At 44.4% G+C, this 20,559-nt stretch overlaps 1 long non-coding RNA gene across 1 annotated transcript; it reads right to left on the reverse strand.

Moving 5' to 3' along the window:
- Window positions 1–396: 396 nt before the first annotated feature.
- Window positions 397–16,414, reverse strand: LOC129049906 (uncharacterized). The gene is made up of 3 exons (XR_008513295.1): window positions 15,695–16,414; window positions 11,931–12,087; window positions 397–781 (listed from the first exon to the last, which is right to left on the reverse strand). It is a non-coding gene; the product is annotated as an uncharacterized LOC129049906 (long non-coding RNA).
- Between the last annotated feature and the right edge of the window lie 4,145 nt (window positions 16,415–20,559).

Genomic DNA, 20,559 nt, shown 5'->3' on the forward strand with positions numbered 1-20,559 from the left:
TTTTTTTTAATGCTATAAAAAAGGTAGGAACCATTCTTAGCTTACAGGCTGAAGAATGTAGTTTGCTGACCCTAGAGTAAAGTTGATCAGTTGGCCATCTCTACTTCCAGAAAGCAAGAAAGTGAAATTCTACTGTGGACCCTGGAGAAAATACTGAAGGTATTTTTGGACAGCACCAAAGATTACTACAAGTGCTTAGCAGTATCCACCACTTAGCAGATGCCCAATCTCTATTAATCATCATCATCCTCGAGGTTTTCTGAACATGATTCTGAGGTTTCTTTTCCATTTTTCCCCTGAGATCTCAAAGCTTGCCTTCACAACATTACATTCAAAACAAAGGTAGGAGAGGAAGGTTCTAACATGATTCTTCATGAGTCTCTAACACAATGATTTCCCTTCTCGCTTGCTGGCCTCCCAACTGCTTTCCTTACAAGATGTGCCTATTCTTACCTGAGGCTTTGCCCTTCTCCCAGTTCCAGCCAAAGCTCCAAGATGGCATCAAGCAATTGTTAGGCATGCAGGCTCTGGAGCCGAAATTCTGCCTTCAGATCCTGGCCCTTCCGCTTAGAAGTTGTGGGACTTTGGATAAACGGGACCTTAATTTCCCTCTTTGGTTTTCTCAGTTTCCTCATCTCTAAAATGAAGTTCATAATATTTACCTCGGCCAGGCACCATGGCTCATGCCTGTAATCCCAGCACTTTGGGAGGCCGAGGCGGGCAGATCGCTTGAGCCCAGGAGTTCGAGATCAGCCTAGGCAACAGTGGTGAACTCTCATCTCTGCAAGGAAAAAAATACAAAAATTAGCTGGGAGTGGTGGCACGTGCCTATAGTCCCAGCTACTCAGGAGAATAAGGCAGGAGAATCGCTTGCGCCCAGAAGGCAGAAGCTGCAGTGAGCTGAGATCATGCCACTGCACTCCAGCCTGGGTAACAGAGTAAGAACCTGTCTCCAAAATAATAATAATATTATTTACCTCATAGTGCTATTGGGAGTGTTAAATTAGTGTATCATTTAGCTACTGCCACAAACCATCCCAAAACACAGTGGCTTAAAACAATTATTCTCACAGATGTAAGGGTCAGCTAAGGATTGACTGAGGGTCAGCTTACCTAAGCTGGACTCAGCTGGACAACTCTACCTATCTCAGCTGAGCTCCTCATGTACAGAGAATGCCTAGGGTTATTGGTTGATTTTGACTGAGGTCTGCTGGAGACCCAGCTTTATTTCCTATATGTCATATATTCCTCCTCAGATAAGTGGGCTACATCAGTCATGTTTTTCTCATCATAACAGAGGAGGGAAACAAGGACAAGCTTGATTGGGCAAAAACTTTTTGAAATTTTTGCCACATCATGCTGTGCAGAAAAGAGCATAGCAAGCCTGATACTGCTGTCCTTAGAAAAACCTGCTTGCAAGGTTGCCCTTGGCTAGTATCTGGAAACTTGAATTTGTGGAGAGATAACACTATCTTTGATAAGAAAGCCTCACTGTACCTAAACATTTTGTGCAAACAATACTTTTACCCTGAAGAAGTGCTTTCCTTCTGGGAGTCTGAAATTTTAGTACCTGCCAGGCAAAGGTGCCTGCACGATCAGCCCCCACTAGAAACCCTGGTCACCGAGTCTCTAATGAGTTTCCCTGATAGACAACGTTTTGAGATGGGAGAGTTCCCTGACCCCCCTTGCAGATGGCAACAGGGGTGGGGCTCATCTGTTTGGTCACCACCGCTGCTCAAACCCCTGACAGGATGGGGAGCACACAGACGGACAGGTACAGGAGCCCAAGTGGGTGTGTGTTAGGGTGCACTCTTTTAGCCTTGCTGTCCATGGACAGCTTGAGTGTTAATCAGCTCAGTAGACCCTCTGCCTTTTTGCAAGGGCAGAGGGCCAATGTGACAGCTTTCTATATCCTGAGATCTTGTCCAGCATCCTGGAAGAATTGGGTCACACACAGATTTGAAGGATGGTAAAAGCAGAGGTTTTACTGAGTGGTGGAGGTGGCTCTCAGTGGGACGGATGGGGAGCTACAAGGGGGATGAAGTGGGAAGATGATCTTCCCCTGGAGTTTCGCCACCCAGTAGCCGATCTCCTCTCCCACCAACCCCAGTCGAACTCCTCTCGGCATTCAGATGCCCCTTCTTTTCTCTCTGCTGCACCATTCTGCCACCCTTCTGCTCTCTGATCATCTTCTGGTCGCCGATCATCTCCTGGTCTCCTTCTGGAGCCAGGGATTTGGGGTTTATATGGGTACAGGAGGGGGGGCATGGAGGGCCAAAAGGCAACTTTTCGGTGCAAAAACAGGAATGCCTGTTCCCATTTAGGGCTGTGGGTATTCAGGCTTGAGGGTGGGGCCTTTGCCAGGGAACTGCCCTCTTCTACCCAGTATTTCTCTGTCTCCTGTTGGTATCAGTTTCACACGTGTTGTCACAACCCATTGCTTGGGGAATTAAGCACATCCTGTGTGACTCCCCAGGGAGAGGATGCATAGATGCTTGAACCTAGTTGCCTCCAGACTTTGTCCCATGCCCCTTTCTTTTTGCTGATTTGCTCAGTATCCTTTCACTCTAACAATTCCTAGCCATGCGTGCAACTGCATACTGAATCCTGACAATCCTGGTGAATCCTCAAATCTGGAAGTGGTCTTAGGGATCTCCCTGACATATATTTCATGTCAAAAGTGGGATTCCCTAGACCAACTCTGACTCAATGAAATATAACAAATGCATTCTTTGGTTAAAGGAAGGATTAAGGGACAGGAGGTGACAAACCCTTAATGGCTGGAAGGTTGTAAAGTTACCCATGATATTAAACAGCAGCTGGCTGCTGAGTGTTGTGAGTTAAAAGTTACCCATGGAATTTTTAAATAATAGATCCTTCCCCAAGAAAGGACATCCACTCACTGGATCACCTGGCTATTTTCAGCCATTCTGGCTAAAGTGAGAAGAGAAAATAGTATAGCTCGGGTGATACCTTTGGTTTTCATTCTTTCCTCCAGTTGGGAGGAAAAAAGGACCAAAAATACCCAAAGGTGGGTTTTGGATGAGTTAAAAATATTAACTCTTCCAAACGCCAAATCCAGCAGCACATCAAAAAGCTTATCCACCATGATCAAGTTAGCTTCATCCCTGGGATGCAAGCTTGGTTCAACATACACAAATCAATAAACGTAATCCATCACATAAACAGAACCAATGACAAAAACCACATGATTATCTCAATAGATGCAGAAAAGGCCTTCAATAAAATTCAACACCCCTTTATGCTAAAAACTCTCAATAAACTATGTATTGATAGAATGTATCTGAAAGTAATAAGAGCTATTTATGACAAACCCACAGCCAATATCACTGAGTGGGCAAAAGCTGGACGCATTTTCTTTGAAAACCAGCACAAGATAAGGATGTCCTCTCTCACCACTCCTATTCAACATAGTACTGGAACTCCTGGCCAGGGCAATCAGGCACAAGAAAGAAATAAATGGTATTCAAATAGGAAGAGAGGAAGTCAAATTGTCTCTGTTTGCAGATGACATGATTGTATATTTAGAAAACCCCATCGTCTCCGCCCAAAAACTCCTTAAGCTGATAAGCAACTTCAGCAAAGTCTCAGGATACAAAATCAATGTGCAAAAATCACAAGCATTCCTATACACCAATAATAGACAAATAGAGAGCCAAATCGTGAGTGAACTCCCATTCACAATTACTACAAAGAGAATAAAATACTTAGGAATACAACTTACAAGGTATGTGAAGGACCTCTTCAAGGAGAACTACAAACCACTGCTCAAGGAAATAAGAGAGGACACAAACAAATGGAAAAACATTCCATGCTCATGGATAGGAAAAATCAATGTCGTGAAAATGGCCATACCGCCCCAAGTAATTTATAGATTCAATGCTATCCCCATCAAGCTACCACTGACTTTCTTCACAGAATTAGAAAAAACTACTTTAAATTTCATATGAAACCAAAACAGAGCCCGTATAGCCAAGACAATCCTAAGCAAAAAGAACAAAGCTGGAGGCATCACGCTACCTGATTTCAAACTATACTACAAGGCTACGGTAACCAAAACAGCATGGTACTGGTACCAAAACAGAAATATGGAGCAATGGAACAGAGCAGAGGCCTCAGAAATAACACCATACATCTACAACCATCTGATCTTTGACAAACCTGACAAAAACAAGCAATGGGGAAAGGATTTTCTATTTAATAAATGGTATTGGGAAAACTAGCTAGTCATATGCAGAAAACTGAAAGTGGACCCCTTCCTTATACCTTATACAAAAATTAACTCAAGATGGATAAAAACTTAAACATAAAACCTAAAACCATAAAAACCCTACAAGAAAATCTAGGCAATACCATTCAGAACACAGGCATGGGCAAAGGCTTCATGACTAAAACAACAAAAGCAATTGCAACAAAAGCCAAAATTGACAAATGGGATCTAATTAAACTAAAGAGCTTCTGCAAAACAAAAGAAATTATCATCAGAGCGAACAGGCAACCTACAGAATGGGATAAAATTTTTGCAATCTATCCATCTGATAAAAGGCCAATATCCAGAATCTACAAAGAACTTAAATTTACAAGAAAAAAAACAAACAACCCCATCAAAAAGTGGACAAAGAATATGAACAGACACTTCTCAAAAGAAGACATTTATGCAGCCAACAAGTATGAAAAAAGCTCATCATCACTGGTCATTAGAGAAATGCAAATCAAAACCACAGTGAGATCTCACACCAGTTAGAATGTCAATCATTAAAAAGTCAGGAAACAACAGATGCCAGAAAGGATGTGGAGAAATACGAACACTTTTACGCTGTTGGTGGGAATGTAAATTAGTTCAACCATTGTGGAAGACAGTGTGGCAATTCCTCAAGGATCAAGAAGCAGAAATACCATTTGACCCAGCAATCCCATTACTGGATATATATCCAAAGGATTATAAATCATTCTACTATAAAGACACATGCACATGTATGTTTATTGCGGCACTGTTCACAATAGCGAAGACTTGGAACCAACCCAAATGTCCATCAGTGATAGACTAGATAAAGAAAATGTGGCACGTGTACACCATGGAATACTATGCAGCCATAACAAATGATGTCCTTTGCAGGGACATGGATGAAGCTGGAAACCATCATTCTCAGCAAACTAACACAAGAACAGAAAGCCAAATACCGCATGTTCTCACTCATAGGTGGGCGTTGAACAATGAGAACACATGGACACAGGAAGGGGAACATCACACACTGGGGCCTGTCGGGTGGTGGGGGACTAGGGGAGGAATAACATTAGGAGAAATACCTAATGTAGGTAACGGGTTGATGGGTGCAGCAAACCACCATGGCACATGTATACCTATGTAACAAACCTGCATGTTCTGCACATGTATCCCAGAACTTAAAGTATAATAAATTAAAAAAAAATTTTTTTTAAATCAACCAAATTTCTAATAAATGAAAAAAAAAAAGATTTAGACCTAAAAACTAAAATTTTATAAAGAGCTTGGTGCAGTGACTCTCATGCCTGTAATACTAGAGGTTTGGGAGGCTGAGGTGGGAGGCTCACTTGAGGCCAGAAGTTCAAGACCAGCTTAAGCAACATAACAAGATCTCATCTTTACAATAAATAAATAAATAAATAAATAAATAACCAGGCATGGTGGTGCTTGTCAATAGTCTTAGCTACTGGAAAGGCTGAGGCAGGAGGCTCCCCTGAGCCCAGGAGTTCAAGGGTGCAGTAAACTATGATTGTGCCGCTGCCCTCCAGCCTAGGTGACAGAAGGAGACCCTGTCTCCAAGAAATTAAAATTAAGTTTAAAAGTTTATATTGCTCTTTCCTCCAAGTAAGTGGGGAAAACATTAAATCCATTCCAGGGCTAGACAAAGCTTTAGATAAATCAGAAAGTGGAGAAGGGCAGGGGAAGAAAAAGACACTCTGGCTGTCCAGTCTTCAGCCTAGCTGCTGCTGCCACTGCTACAGTAACCATTCCCATTCCCATGCATTCTAGCAAGAATCTTCCCTGACAGCTGAATGTTAACCCTATAAATGCTAGATTTACAGCTAGAGATTTGAGTAAATTTGCAATGAGAAAAAAATAAATTTCTTTAAAATATCTTGTTTTGTGACTATTGCATCTCGATGTATGATATAAATTGATGCAAAATATTATATGCTTGTAATTTCATAATTACTACTGGGATAACCTCAATCAGAGAAAGTTGCAAAGAGTGTTAATGAGAAACAAGGTTCTTGCTTTTTGCCACCAGTGGGTGGATTCGAATGTGAACTCTTTGAATACAGGCATACCTCATTTTGTTGCACTTTGCTTTGTTGTACTTTGCAAATATTGTGGGTTTTTTACAAACTGAAGGTTTGTGGCAACCCTGCCCCAAACAAGTCTATCAGTGCCATTTCTTCAACAGCATGTGCTCATTTCATATCTCTGTGTCACATTTTGCTAATTCCCACAATATTTCAAACTTGTTTATTATTACTATAGGGATCTATGGTCAGTGTTCTTCGATGTTACTATCGTAATTATTTTGGGACACTACAAACTATCCCTGTATAAGGCAGCAAACCTAATTGATAAATGTTGTTTATGTTCTCACTGCCCCACTGACTGGCCATTCCCTCATCTCTCTCCTTCTTCATAGGCCTCCCTATCCCCAAGACACAACAATATTAAAATTAGGCCAATTAGGCAGGGCTCAGGGGCTCACCCCTATAATCCCAGCACTTTGGGAGGCCAAGGCAGGCAGATCACCTGAGGTCAGGAGTTCAACACTAGCCTGGCCAATATGGCGAACCCCTGTCTCTACTAAAAATACAAAAATTAGCCAGACATGGTGGCAGACTCCTGTAATCCCAGCTACTTGGGACACTGAGGCAGCAGAATCACTTAAACCCAGGAGGCAAAGGTTGCAGTGAGCTGAGATTGCACCACTGCATTCCACCCTAGGCGACAGAGGGAGACTTCATCTCAAAAAAGAAAAGAAAAAGAAAAAAAAAGAGATTAGGCCAATTAATAACCCTACAATGACCTCTTTAAGTGTTCAAGTGAAACGAACAGTCACACATCTCTCACTTTAAGTCAAAAGCTAGAAATGATTAAGCTTAGTGAGGAAGGCACGTCAAAAACCAAGACAGACTGAAAGCTAGGCCTACTGCACTAGTTAGCCAGGTTGTGAAAGGAAAGAAAAGTTCTTGAGGGACATTGAAAATGCTGCTCCACTGAACATATGAATGACAGAAAGGTGAAACAGACTTATTGCCAATATGAAGAAAGTTTGAGTATTCTGGGTAGATCAAACCAGCCACAATATTCCCTTAAGCCAAAGCCTAATCCAGAATCCAGAGCAAGGCCCTAACGCTCTCTTTTTTTTTTCCCCCTTTGAGATGGAGTCTCACTCTGTCGCCCAGGCTGGAGTGCAGTGGCGTGATTCTCAGCTCACTACAACCTCCACCTTCTGAGTTCAAGCGATTCTCCTGCCTCAGCCTTCCGAGTAGCTGGGACTAGACTACAGGCATGCACCACCACACCTGGGTAATTTTTGTATTTTCAGTAGAGATGGGGTTTCACCATGTTGGCCAGGCTGGTCTCTAACTCCTGACCTCAAGCAATCTGCCCGCCTCGGCCTCCCAAAGTGCTGGGATTACAGGTGTCAGCCACTGCGCTCAGCCTAACTCTATTCAATTCCATGAAGGCTGAGAGGGGTGAGGAAGCTGCAGAAGAAAATCTGGGAGCTAGCAGAGGTTGGTTCATGAGGTTTAACGAAAGAAGCTGTGTCCCAAATCTTCTTTCAAGGTACAGCAGCAAGTGCTGATGCAAAAGCCACAGCAAATTATTCAGAAGATCTAGCTAAGATCATTGAAGGTGGCTACACCAAACAACAGATTTTTAGGATAGATGAAGCAGCCTTTTATTGGAAGAAGATGATATCTAGGATTCTCATAGCTAGATAGAAGTCAATGTCTGGCTTCAAAACTTCAAAGAACATACTGACTCCTTTGTTAGGGGCTAATGCAGCTGATGACTTTAAGTTGAAGTCAATGCTCCTGGACCACTCCAAAAATCTTAGGGCCCTTAAGAATTATGCTAAATTGATTCTGCTTGTGCTCCATAAATGGAACAACAAAACCTGGACAACAGCACATCTGTTCACAACTTGGTTTAATGAATATGTTAAACTTACTATTGAGGCCTACTGTTCAGAAAAAAGATTCCTTTCAAAATATTACTGCTCATTGACAATGCACTCGTCACCCAAGAGCTCTGATGGAGACGTACAAGGAGATGAATGTTGTTTTCATGCGTGCTAACACAACATCCATTCTGCGGCTCGTGGATCAAGGAGTAATTTTGACTTTCAAGTCTCATTATTTGAGAAATACATTTCGTAAAGCTATAGCTGTCATGGGTAGTGGTTCCTCTGAAGAATCTGGGGAAAGTAAGTTGAAAATCTCCAAAAAGGATTCACCATTCTAAATGCCATAAAGATCATTTGTGATTTTTGGAAGAAGGCCAAAATATCAACATTAACAGGAGTTTGGAAGAAGCTGATTTTAATCCTCATGGATGACTTTCAGGGGATCAAGTCTTCAATGGAGGAAGTAACCGCAGATGTGGTAGAAATAGCAAGAGAACTAGAATAAAAAGTGGAGCCTGAAGATATGACTAAATTGCTGCAATCTCATGATAAAACTTGAATGAATAATGAGTTGCTTCTTATGGATGAGGAGAAGAAATTGGTTCTTTAGATGGAATCTGCTCCTAGTGAAGATACTGTGAACATTGTTAGAATGACAACGAAGGAATAAGAATATTACATGAACAGTTGATAAAGCAGCAGCAGGGTTGAGGATTGACTCCAATTTTTAAATTCTACCACAGGCAAATTCCTATCAAATGGCATCACATGCTACAGAGGAAACTTCCATAAAATGAACAGACAATCTATGTGGCAAACTTCATTGCTGTCTTATTTTCAGAAATCACCAGGGCCACCTCAACCTTCAGCAACCAATCTTCAGCTGATCAGTCAGCAGCCATCAACATAAGGCGAGACCTTCCACCAGCAAAAAGATGACAACTTGCTGAAGGCTCAGATGATGATTAGCACTTTTTAGAAATGAAGAATTTTTAAATTAAGGTTGGACATTTTTAGATATCATGTATTACACTATACATAATGCTGTATATAGCAGTTTTTAGCAATGAAGTATTTTTAAATTAAGGTATGGACATTTTTAGACACGTATTTCTCTATACATAATGCTGCATAAAGCATAAATATAACTTCTTCATGCACTGGGACACTAAAAAATTTGTGTAACTCACTTTCTTGAGGCAGTCTGAAACTTGAATCTATAATGTCTGAAATAGGCCTGTAGTAAAAAACAGAGCCAGTCTCCATAACTGATGATTTTTACTATTTTTGCCAATTGGAGCCTCAGGGAAAAAGGAGATAATATGAGAAGAGAAGCAATCTCCAGATAAAAATACATTTTTAGAATTTTAAAGACCAGTTTTTAGTTTGCTAATGAACTCTCTCAAAATCAGATGTCTGACCCTTAGGAAGGCTGATGAATTTCTGGCCTGACGTGCATATTTTAAGGTCAGTTTGGACTGACATTTATCACAAGCCTCAGAAAAAGCCTTGCTTGTCACCTGGACTTGGAACACAGATGTCTGCCCCTGCAAGACTGCCTTTGCTGCTGCGAAAGCAAAGCCTCTGCTTTTTTTTGAATTTTTGAAATCACAGATCCTAATTCCTGGGACTTTAAGCTAAATGCAGACACTATCTGTTATGAGCTGTTACAGCTTCCAGACAAGCTGTGCTCAACTGAAAGCAGGCATAGGTTAGGTGAATAGGACTTCAACTTGAGGACCAGTGCAGGTTTCAGACATTCCTCCGTGCAGACATACAAAAACATCAAGGACGCTGGCTGGACCATGGATGCTATGAAAACATCACGGATGCTGGCTGGACCATCTGGGTCACATACAGATGCTCATGGAAGAACGTTTACTCTCTGATGGGACCACCTGAAATTGAGCTGCTCCGTTCTGTGTTTCTAATACACCTGCGGACTGTGTTCCTAACTTGCAATTACTGCCAAAAGTTACACCCTGGGGGAAGCACATCACAGCAACTGAAATGGAAGAGATCCCAGTTACCCCTCCACCGCCCAGACAGACCAGACTATCAAGCCCCTCTGGGTCTTACATCCGTTGACCTGTTGTGTTCTGGATTCGCTGCCGTTGACTATAATGAATTGACAACCTGATTCTACTTCCCTCACCTTTCTCCTGGTACACACAATACAGAAGGCAGGTTAATTGTTAAATGCAACTGTTTCCAGAAAGGGGTTGATCTTTTCTAGGCTGCTCACTAGATACATGATCAGGACAAAAGAGGTGGGAGGTTATGTCAATCATTTTGGAACTTTCTGAAACTTCAGGACTCTGTCCTGATTCCTGAACATGACGTGCTTTTCTGCTTAAGTGGCATAAAACTGTTTTTCTGTGAAAATGCTTTTGTCCCCTTGCCTATAACCTTTCAGACAAAAGGTCTGATGAAAGAAGAAAAAAGTGACTACGAAAAAACCATAAAGTAATGCTTACAAAATGGGAAATACTGATTTTGTAACAAGGAAGAAAAAACAAAACACTGGGGAGGTATGGGGCAGGGGCAGGGAGGCATTAATGACTTCTGTTTTTAGAAGTGTTTCTGGGAGCTTCCTCCTCTTCATGAGGGAAAACTCCCCATGCTGCCTTTCCAAGATCGAAGCGGGCACTTTGAATTCAAACTGACTCCTGAGCCAAAGCCACATGGGGCCAGCGCTGACCGTGGCACCCACAGCTGGCCGGCTCCAGCCCCCTGCGCTCTGTACAGCACACCTGTAAGTGTCCACACACATGAGGCAAATGAAGCCATGTCACTGACAAGCAGAGCTGTTTGGAACTGACTGTCTCAGAAAGTCTCCCTAAAGCCGAGGACTGCCCCGGCCCTGGAGTCTCCAGCTTACTGGCCAGAGTTGTGCTGCCCCTGAACTGATACCTCAGGCCAGAAACAAAAGGTTTATACAGAAATTCAAGGAGGAAGCCACCTGGCTTTCTAAAATAGACCTTTATGGTTAATGAGGTTCATTTTAGCTGACTAAGCCCACGACCCCTAACAGGGATAACTACAAGTGAGTTCCACCCTACTGCATGGGACCCTACTGATAATTTTTCTACACACCTCCCTAGGACAACACTTCACATGTGTTGTCACAACTCATTGCTAAGAAAGTTAGCCATGTCCTGTGTGACTTCCCGGGGAGAGAGCTCTGGACTTGGTTCCCTCTGGACTTTGCCCCATGCACCCTTCTCTTTGCTGATGTTGCTTGGTATTCCTTCTCTGTAAGAAATCATAGCTGTGACTACGAATGTCTCTGAGTCATGTGAGTCCATACTAGCAAGTCATTCAACCTTAGGGTGGTTTTGAGGACACCCCATCATATATGCTTACTAACATTCCAATGGCCAAATCTAAAGTCAAGGAGCTGGAAAATATACTTTACCATATTAGTCGGAGGAACTGCAAAATCTCATGGCAGAAAGTTAGGCTACAAAGAGAGACAAAGGTCGGGACCATTAATTCTACCTACCACCTTTCGTGTAAATATATGAAGAAATTAGAACAGCCCTTGACAAATTGACAGTGTCGAATAAATTATTATTCTACAAAGCCATCCCAGATATTTCTCTTCTATGTTGATTTTTCCTTTCTCTTACCTTTTTTCAACAGTTGTTATTTACCTATATGACAGACCTTAGTTTTTCTTCAAGTTCCTTATCAAAAAGATCGTATCCCCCAACAATGCTGCCAACCATTAAGGTAAAATATCCGACTCACTGAGTTTCTTGCCACCATCTGAAAGCCTTCCCATGGCTAAGTCCGAGGAGAGCTGACTAGTTTGTCAGACGAGGCGTCATGGAGCTACAGGCAGTCTCCAACTTTGTCTTCATTCCTCCAATAAATGTTTGTTCATGTGCAAGAGGTTTTTCAGATGCTGAGCAAACAGTAGAGAACAAAGCAGACAAAACTGAGCTAACATTCTAGCGGTATTGATCAAACCACATATTGATAAAACCCTTCAGGACTAAGGCTTTCTAAATTCTAACCAAATCAACAAGAACTCAAGATATAAATCAAACATTCATCATTTACAACAGAGATGTACCTTCCCAGTGATCAACATATCCCCATTAACATATTTAAGATTCAAGTACAGATCCAAGTTTTCCTAGGGATGCAGTACAGTGCTTAAGAGTATCAGCCTCTAGTGTCAACTTGCTTCAGTCAACTCCCAGCTCCACCCCTTACTAACTGGGCCAGTTAACCTTGGGCAAGTTGCTTTCATCTTTTTGAACCACCTCTTAGGAAAACTAAGCCAGTTAAAGGAAAAGATGCAGGCAAACATCTTAAAACAGCGCCTGGCACATAATAAGCCCTTTAAAAAATGGCAACTGTTACTCATTATTGTTAAAGACCACTTAGTTCTCAATAACCTCTGCCCAACCACTGAGCTCCATTCTGTGTCCAATGCAGATTCTTATTCCATCAGCTAGCCAAGAAGCATATATTTTCTTTTTGAATTTTACACATTCCTGCCTGTGGTTCAGACTAAGTTTTTCTTTTAATGACCTTTTCTGACCACCCAAGGAGGCAGCAATTGTCTCTCGGTTCTTTGGGTCCCCCGAATACAGAGAATGAGGAGCATCTGCTGACCCAGATGCTGCGGGTATCAGTCCCAGTCCTCAGTTCCCAGATGATCCCCCTCACCTCATTTATTCTTCCTTCTTTTCAGCCCTCCTGAACCTTCCACTCTCTTTTCAACTCAGCTATTTATTTTGCTAGCATCACTCAGTCTCTTCTAGCTTTCTTCCCCCACTAGTATCTAACAGAACAGCTCTATACAGCACAGGCACACTAAGGCAATATCCTTCATTTTAAAAAATCTTTTTTTTTTTTTTTTTGGAGACAGGGTCTTGCTGTCACCCATGCTGGAATGCAGTGGCAAAATCATAGCTAACTGTAGCCTCAGACTCCTGGGCTCAAGTGATCCTCCCACCTCAGCCTCCCGAGTAGCTAGGACTACAGGCACCTGCCACCATACCCAGCTAATTTTTTAATTTTTGTAGAGACGGGGTCTTGATATGTTGCCCAGGCTGGTCTTGAACTCCTGGCCACCAACAATACTCTTGTCTCTGCCTCCCAAAGCGCTGGGATTACAGGCATGAGCACTGCACCTGGCCTAATTTCTTAAATTTGGAATACATAAGCAAAACAAAAAGAAGCATAAACATATATTAACAGTTTTGTACTAACCAAATAAAATGTACAGATAATCACATGCCTGGCAAAAGGGTACAAGCAATTAGGTGTTTATATAATTAACAACTTTATAAGAAATCAAAATAGCCAGGCACGGTGGCTCACGCCTATAATCCCAACACTTTGGGAGACTGACACAGGTGGATAACCTGGGGTCGGGAGTTCAAGACCAGCCTCGCCAACATGGTGAAATCCCGTCTCTACTAAAAATTACAAAAATTAGTCCACTATCATGGCAGGCACCTATAATCCCAGCTACTCGGGAGGCTGAGGCAAGAGAATCGCTTGAACCTAGGAGGCAGAGGTTGCAGTGAGTCGAGATCATGCCATTCGCTCCAGCCTAGGTGACAAAGAGCAAAACTCTGTCTCAAAAAAAAAAAAAAAAAAAAAAAATCAGGCTGGGCGCCGTGGCTCACGCCTGTAATCCCTGCACTTTGGGAGGCCGAGGCGGGGGGATCACAAGGTCAGGAGTTCGAGACCAGCCTGGCCAACATGGTGAAACCCTATCTCTACTAAAAACACAAAGAAAAATTAGCCGGGTGTGGTGGTGCATGCCTGTAATCTGAGCTACTCTGGAGGCTGAAGCAGGAGAATTGCTTGAACCCGGGAGGCAGAGGTTGCAGTGAGCCAAGATCTCACCACTGCACTCCAACCTGGGCGAAAGAGCAAGACTCCGTCTCAAAAAAAATAAATAAAAAATTTAAAGGTTTTTTTTTTGTGCTAACCCCAAATGTGTGAAAGACATAGATATTCATGGGATGATGGTGGCTCCATTCCAGAAAACTTAAAATACTATAAAATCTCTAAGTACATCTTCATTTTTGGTCAGAATTTTCAATCATATCATTAATGATATTTTGTACGTTTTTCTTCTATTTATTTTCCTTAACAATTTCATGTGTGGTTGACGCATGCTAGGTTCATGAAACACTGAATTGAAACAAAGCTTTGCTGCTTTGAATGTGCTTAAGATTTCTATCTTAATTTTGATTCTAATGTTTATACTTAGCTTCCTATCACGTGTTAAGACTTTTTTTCTCATATTTATAAAAAAAGAATATGTGAGTTAAAAATTTTTTTAAATAACAAAGTTTTTTCCCCTGTGCCGTACTTCTAGTATCTATAAATAACACGTAGTCTTTCAAAACTTAATCCCCTACACACACAATTAAAAGATGAATTGATTGCATTTGCTACCCCAACAGCCACTTCCTGTGCTTTACCCACTTGTACTATCCATCCATGTTCCTCCCTTCCAACCCTTGTCTCCACCCCAATCCCAGCAGCAGTATATCCAGCTGCTTTTTTTTTTTTTTTTTTTTTTGAAATGCAGTCTCACTCTGTCACCCAGGCTGGAGTGCAGTAGCACGATCTTGGCTCACTGCAACCTCTGCCTTCCAGGTTCAAGCGATTCTCCTGTGTCAGCCTCCCGAGTAGCAGGGATTACCACCAGCACCCCCACCCCCGACTAATTTTTATATTTTTAGTAGAGATCGAGTTTCACCATGTTGGCCAGGATGTTCTTGAACTCCTGACCTTAGATGATCCACCTGCTCTCCGCCTCCCAAAGCGCTGGGATTACAGGCATAAGCCACCAAGCCCAGCCCAACTGTTCTTAAAATGAAGTGGCAATTCCAGGTTTGGGGTAATGTAGAAGTTGAAACAGCAGAAACTCAGGGTCCTGAGGCAGTGAATGACAAGATCAGGAAGAAAGAGCACCATCATCATCCCGCAGAGGCTGCAGTCAGGGCTGGAGTTGAGACAGAGAGAAGCAGCTGGCCACAGACAAGCTGACAGGTGATAGGGCAGGGTGGGCATTCTCAAAATCCAGGAGTCAGATAAAGGAGAGCGGAAGGAAATGGTCAGCTGATTGTAAGATCTTGAGTTCAGGACGGAAATAAGCCTGTGGTTAAAATGGTCCACCAAGAAATGACACAGAAAACGCCTACGGTTAAATGAGCTTATTCTACTGAATGTGGGGCTGGATGTTAGTTGCTTTTGTGGTCTTCTGCTATCGTTTTCAACTTTCCTGGGCCACGCCCCCTTCTCCAAGGGTACAACCTGGTTCCCATTTTGGAGCTCAATTTCCATTCGGCGGTACTTTCTTTTTAAGCATACTCAAACGCACACCTGAGCGTGCTTCACCATCCCACACACTCCACAGCCCACCCACTTTCCGGAACTATTCAGCCCTCAGTAGCCTCGTAGCACAGCAAGAACGGCAAATGTTTCCACCACTCCCTTTTTGTCCAACACACCAGCCCAACCTTAAGGATCCTCACCTTTGAAACAGGAGAGTCAAACATAAGGAATGATAGCCCAAAACACCAACAGCCAACCGTATTTCAGTGTTTCACCCAGAGCCAGCCTGGTTTACTTTCAAATATATGCAAATGCACTTAAAACTGTGCCACTCTGCTTAAAGAGTCTTCAGTCCTAACCATAAAATAGTGTATCCAAAATCAGTGGGTTCTTGGTCTCACCCACTTCAAGAATGAAGCCACGGACCCTCGCAGTGAGTGTTACAGTTCTTAAAAATGGCGTGTCCAGAGTTTGCTCCTTCTGATGTTTGGACATGTTCAGAGTTTCTTTCTTCTGGTGGGTTCGTACTCTCGTTAGCTTCACGAGTGAAAATGCAAACCTTCTCGGTGAGTGTCACAACTCTTACAGCAGCGCGTCTGGAATTATTCATCCCTCCCTGTGGCCTCAGGGGTCTCACTGACCTCAGAAGTGAAGCTGCAGACCTTTGTAGCGTTACAACTCTCTAAAGCAGTGCATCCGGAGTTGTCCGTTCCTTCTACTGAATTTATAGTCTCACCGGCTTAACGAGTGAAGCTACAGACTTTCACGGGGACTATCACAGCTCATAAAGGCAGTACAGACCCAAACAACAAGCAACAACAGGATTTAGTACAAAGAACAAAACAACAAACCACCTCTCAGAACAAAAACAGACTCCAACAAGTTAGGCTGCTAGCTCGGTCAGCCTGCTTTTATTCCCTATCTGGCCCCACCCACATCCTGCTGATTGGCCCATTTTACAGAGAGCTGATTGGCCCATTTTACAGAAAGCTGATTGGCCCATTTTACAGAGAGCTGATTGGTCCATCTTGACAGGGTGCTAATTGGTGCATGTACAAACCTTGAGCTAGACACAGAGTGCTGATTGGTGCATTTACAATCCTTTAGCTAGACACAAAAGTTCTCCAAGTCCCACTAGATTAGCTAGACACAGAGCACTGATTGGTGCCTTTACAAACCTTGAGCTAGACACAGAGTGCTGATTGGTGCATTTACAATCCTTTAGCTAGACACAAAAGTTCTCCAAGTCCCCACTAGATTAGCTAGACACAGAGCACTGCTTGGTGCGTTTACAAACTTTGAGCTAGACACAAGAGTGCTGACTGGTGCATTTACAAACCTTTAGCTAGACATAAAAGTTCTCCAAGTCCCCACCGACTCAGTGGCCCAGCTGGCTTCCCCTAGTGGATCCTGCGCCCTGGCTGGAGCTGCCCACCAGTCCCGCGGGGTGCGCCCCCACTGCTCAGCCCTTGGGCGGTGTATGGGACCTGGCTCCGTGGAGCAGGGGGCGGCACCCGTCGGGGAGGCTCGGACCGCCCAGGAGCCCACGGAGAGTAGGGGGCGGGGACTCGGGCATGGCAGGCTGCAGGTCCTGAGCCCTGCCCCACCGGGCAGGCAGCTGAGGCCCGGCGAGAATTCGAGCGCGGCGTGGGCGGGCCGGCAGTGCTGGGAGACCCAATGCACCCTCCGCAGTTGCTGGCCCTGGTGCTAAACCCCTCACTGCGCCGGGCTGGTGGTGCCAGCCGGCCGCTCCGAGTGAGAGGTGACAGCCTGCTGGCAGTCCTCACAGCCCACGCTCGCTCTCGGTGTCTCCTCGGCCTGGGCTCCCACTTTGGCGGCACTTGAGGAGCCCTTCAGCCCACCGCTGCACTGTGGGAGCCCCTTTCTGGGCTGGCCAAGGCTGGAACCGGCTCCCTCAGCTTGCCAGGTGGTGTGGAGGGAGAGCGGGAACCCGGACTGCGCGCGGCGCTTGCGGGCCAGCTGGAGTTCCGGGTGGGCGTGGGCTTGGCGGGCCCCGCACTCCGAGCAGCCGGCCGGCCCTGCCGGCCCGGGGCAATGAGGAGCTTAGCCCTCAGGCCAGAGGCTGCAGAGAGTGTATTGGTTCTCCCAGCAGTGCCAGCCCACCGGCGCTGCGCTCGATTTCTCGCCCGGCCTTAGCTGCGGGGCAGGGTTGGGACCTGCAGCCCGCCATGCCTGAGCCTCCCACCGCCACCGTGGGCTCCCATGCCGCCCGAGTCTCCCCGATGAGCGCTGCCCCCTGCTCCACGGCGCCCAGTCCCGTCGACCACCCAAGGGCTGAAGAGTGCGGGTGCAGGGCGTGGACTGGCAGGCAGCTCCACCTGCAGCCTCAGTGCGGGATCCACTTGGTGAAGCCAGCTGGGCTCCTGAGTCTGGTGGGGATGTGGAAAACCTTTATGTCTAGGTCAGGGATTGTAAATACACCAATCAGCACTCTGTATCTAGCTCAGAGTTTGTGAGTGCACCAATTGACACTCTGTTTCTAGCTACTCTGGTGGGGCCTTGGAGAACCTTTATGTCTAGCTCAGGGATTGTAAATATACCAATTGGCACTCTATCTAGCTCAAGGTTTGTAAACACACCAATCAGCACCCTGTGTCTAGCTCAGGGTTTGTGAATGCACCAATGGACACTCTGTATCTAGCTACTCTGGTGGGGCGTTGGAGAACCTTTGTATGGATACTCCTAACTAATCTGGTGGGGACGTGGAGAACCTTTGTGTCTAGCTCCAGGATTGTAAACGCACCAATCAGTGCCCTGTCAAAACAGACCACTGGGCTCTACCAATCAGCAGGATGTGGGTGGGGTCAGATAAGAGACTACAAGCAGGCTGCCCGAGCCAGCAGTGGCAACCCGCTCTGGTACCCTTCCACAATGTGGAAGTTTTGTTCTTTCACTCTGCAGTAAATCTTGCTACTGCTCACTCTTTGGGTCCACACTGCTTTTATAAGTTGTAACACTCACCACAAAGGTCTGCAGCTTCACTCTTGAAGCCAGGGAGACCATGAGCCCACCAGGAGGAATGAACAAGTCTAGACGCAGTGCCTTAAGAGCTGTAACACTCTCCGTGAAGGTCTGCAGCTTCACTCCTGAGCCAGCGAGACCACGAACTCACCAGAAGGAAGAAACTCCGAACACATCCGAACATCAGAAGGAACAAAATCCAGACGTGCCACCTTAAGAGCTGTAACACTCACTGCGAGGGTCTGCGGCTTCATTCTTTAAGTCAAATCAAGAACCCACCAATTCCGGTCACACGAGTGCGGAGCTCACCGAGCGCGCGCCCACCCAGAACTCGTGCTGGCCCATGAGGGCCGAGCCTAGCCTCGGTTCCCGCCAGCACATCTCTCTCCACACTGCCCTGCAAGCAGAGGAAGCCAGCTCTGGTTTCTGCCAGCACAGAGGGGCTCCCGCAGTGCAGCGGCAGGCTGAAGGGCTCCCGAAGTGTGGCTAGAGCAGAAGCCAAGGCCGAGAAGGCGCTGAGAGCGAGTGAGGGCTGCTAGCACGTTGTCACCTCTCAATAGGTGCACCTTTAAATACTGGTTCATTATTTGACCAAAGGCAGGACTCTACGTCTAAACATGCATACCCACCTACATTCACTTGTACACAGTACCATGGCCATTCCTAATATGAAATGTAAACTTACACATCAAAACAATAGCTATAAATATGTGGTGGGTGTGGTCTGTTCCTTAACCCTACTGAGGCCTTCATCTGAGGAAGCAGATCTATATTAAAAGAGAGCACTATTTCCTAAGTAGCGCTTGAGTTCACACAAAAATTTTGTTTTTTAATTTGGCTTTTGATTTGATTTTGTTTTCTAATTTGGCCTGAGATAATCAGCCAATATGGTCACCATATTGAACAGCACAGATCTAAAAGGATTTCCCGAGTATGGAAAATCTCTGTGGGTGTCTAGGATGGTTAATTTTGTGCATCAACTTGGCTGGGCCATGGTGCCCAGTTACTTGGACAAACATTATTCTGGATGTTTCTGTGAAAGTGTTTTTGGATGAGATTTGCATTAAATTGTGAAACGTTGAGTAAAGCAGACTGCCATCTATAATATGGATGGGCCTCATCCAATCAGTTGACGATCTGAATACAACAAAAGGCTGACCCTGCCCTGTGCAAGGGGTAATTCCGCCAGTAGACAGCCTTCAGACTTTACATGCAACATTGGCTCTTCTTTGTTCTACAACAGCTTTTGGACTCGAATTACAGCCTTTCCTGAGTCTCCAGTGCACTGGCCTCCCCCCATCAGATTTTGGACTCGCCAAGCATAGGACTCCACAAGCATAGGAGCCAGTTCCTTAAAATCTGTTTCTATATCCATATATACACATCTTATTCATTCTTTATCTCTGGGCAACCATGACTAACTAATACAGTCTCTAAGTCAAACTGTGGTACCTTCTTTACTAAGGAATTCGTTCTAATAGCTCTATACCCATTGGCTTTCACAACATGAATCAGGGGCTGAAATTTCTGCATATTTTCTCAGATCTGCTCCAGGCGACTTCCTTTCCCATGGCTAGTTAAATGGGGACTGGAGAAGGGGGAGAAATACTCAAACACATTTTTAAAAGATGACAGCTAATTATGTAGACACACTGGCCCTTAGACCTATCTTACCTGGCATTTTATAGTTTCCCTTTCACACAATATAATTTAATTCATATTTGGGGGACAGGGATATTGATCTACACTGTAACTTGTCTAGTTTCTGGAATGATAAAACTTCAAGCATATAAAATATGTTTATACTCTAATTTTTTAGTTTTTTCCCTAGTATTTGTATGTCTAGATATAATTACAAAGTCTATGTGATGTGTTTTTCATGTGACGATCCAATACAGTGCTTCCCTGAGCCCTTAAAAAATAAAAAAAAAAATACAACTTGAAACAAAAACTCTCTACCGTAGCCACTACAAGGGAGGCTAAGGTGGGAGGATTGCTTGAGGCCAGGAGTTCGAGGCCAGCCTGGGCAACATAGTAAGACCTCCGTCACAAACACAAAAACTCCCAACCCGGGTTCCAGACC

Source organism: Pongo abelii, chromosome 15 (assembly GCF_028885655.2).
Source record: "Pongo abelii isolate AG06213 chromosome 15, NHGRI_mPonAbe1-v2.0_pri, whole genome shotgun sequence".
Lineage (NCBI taxonomy): Eukaryota > Metazoa > Chordata > Mammalia > Primates > Hominidae > Pongo > Pongo abelii.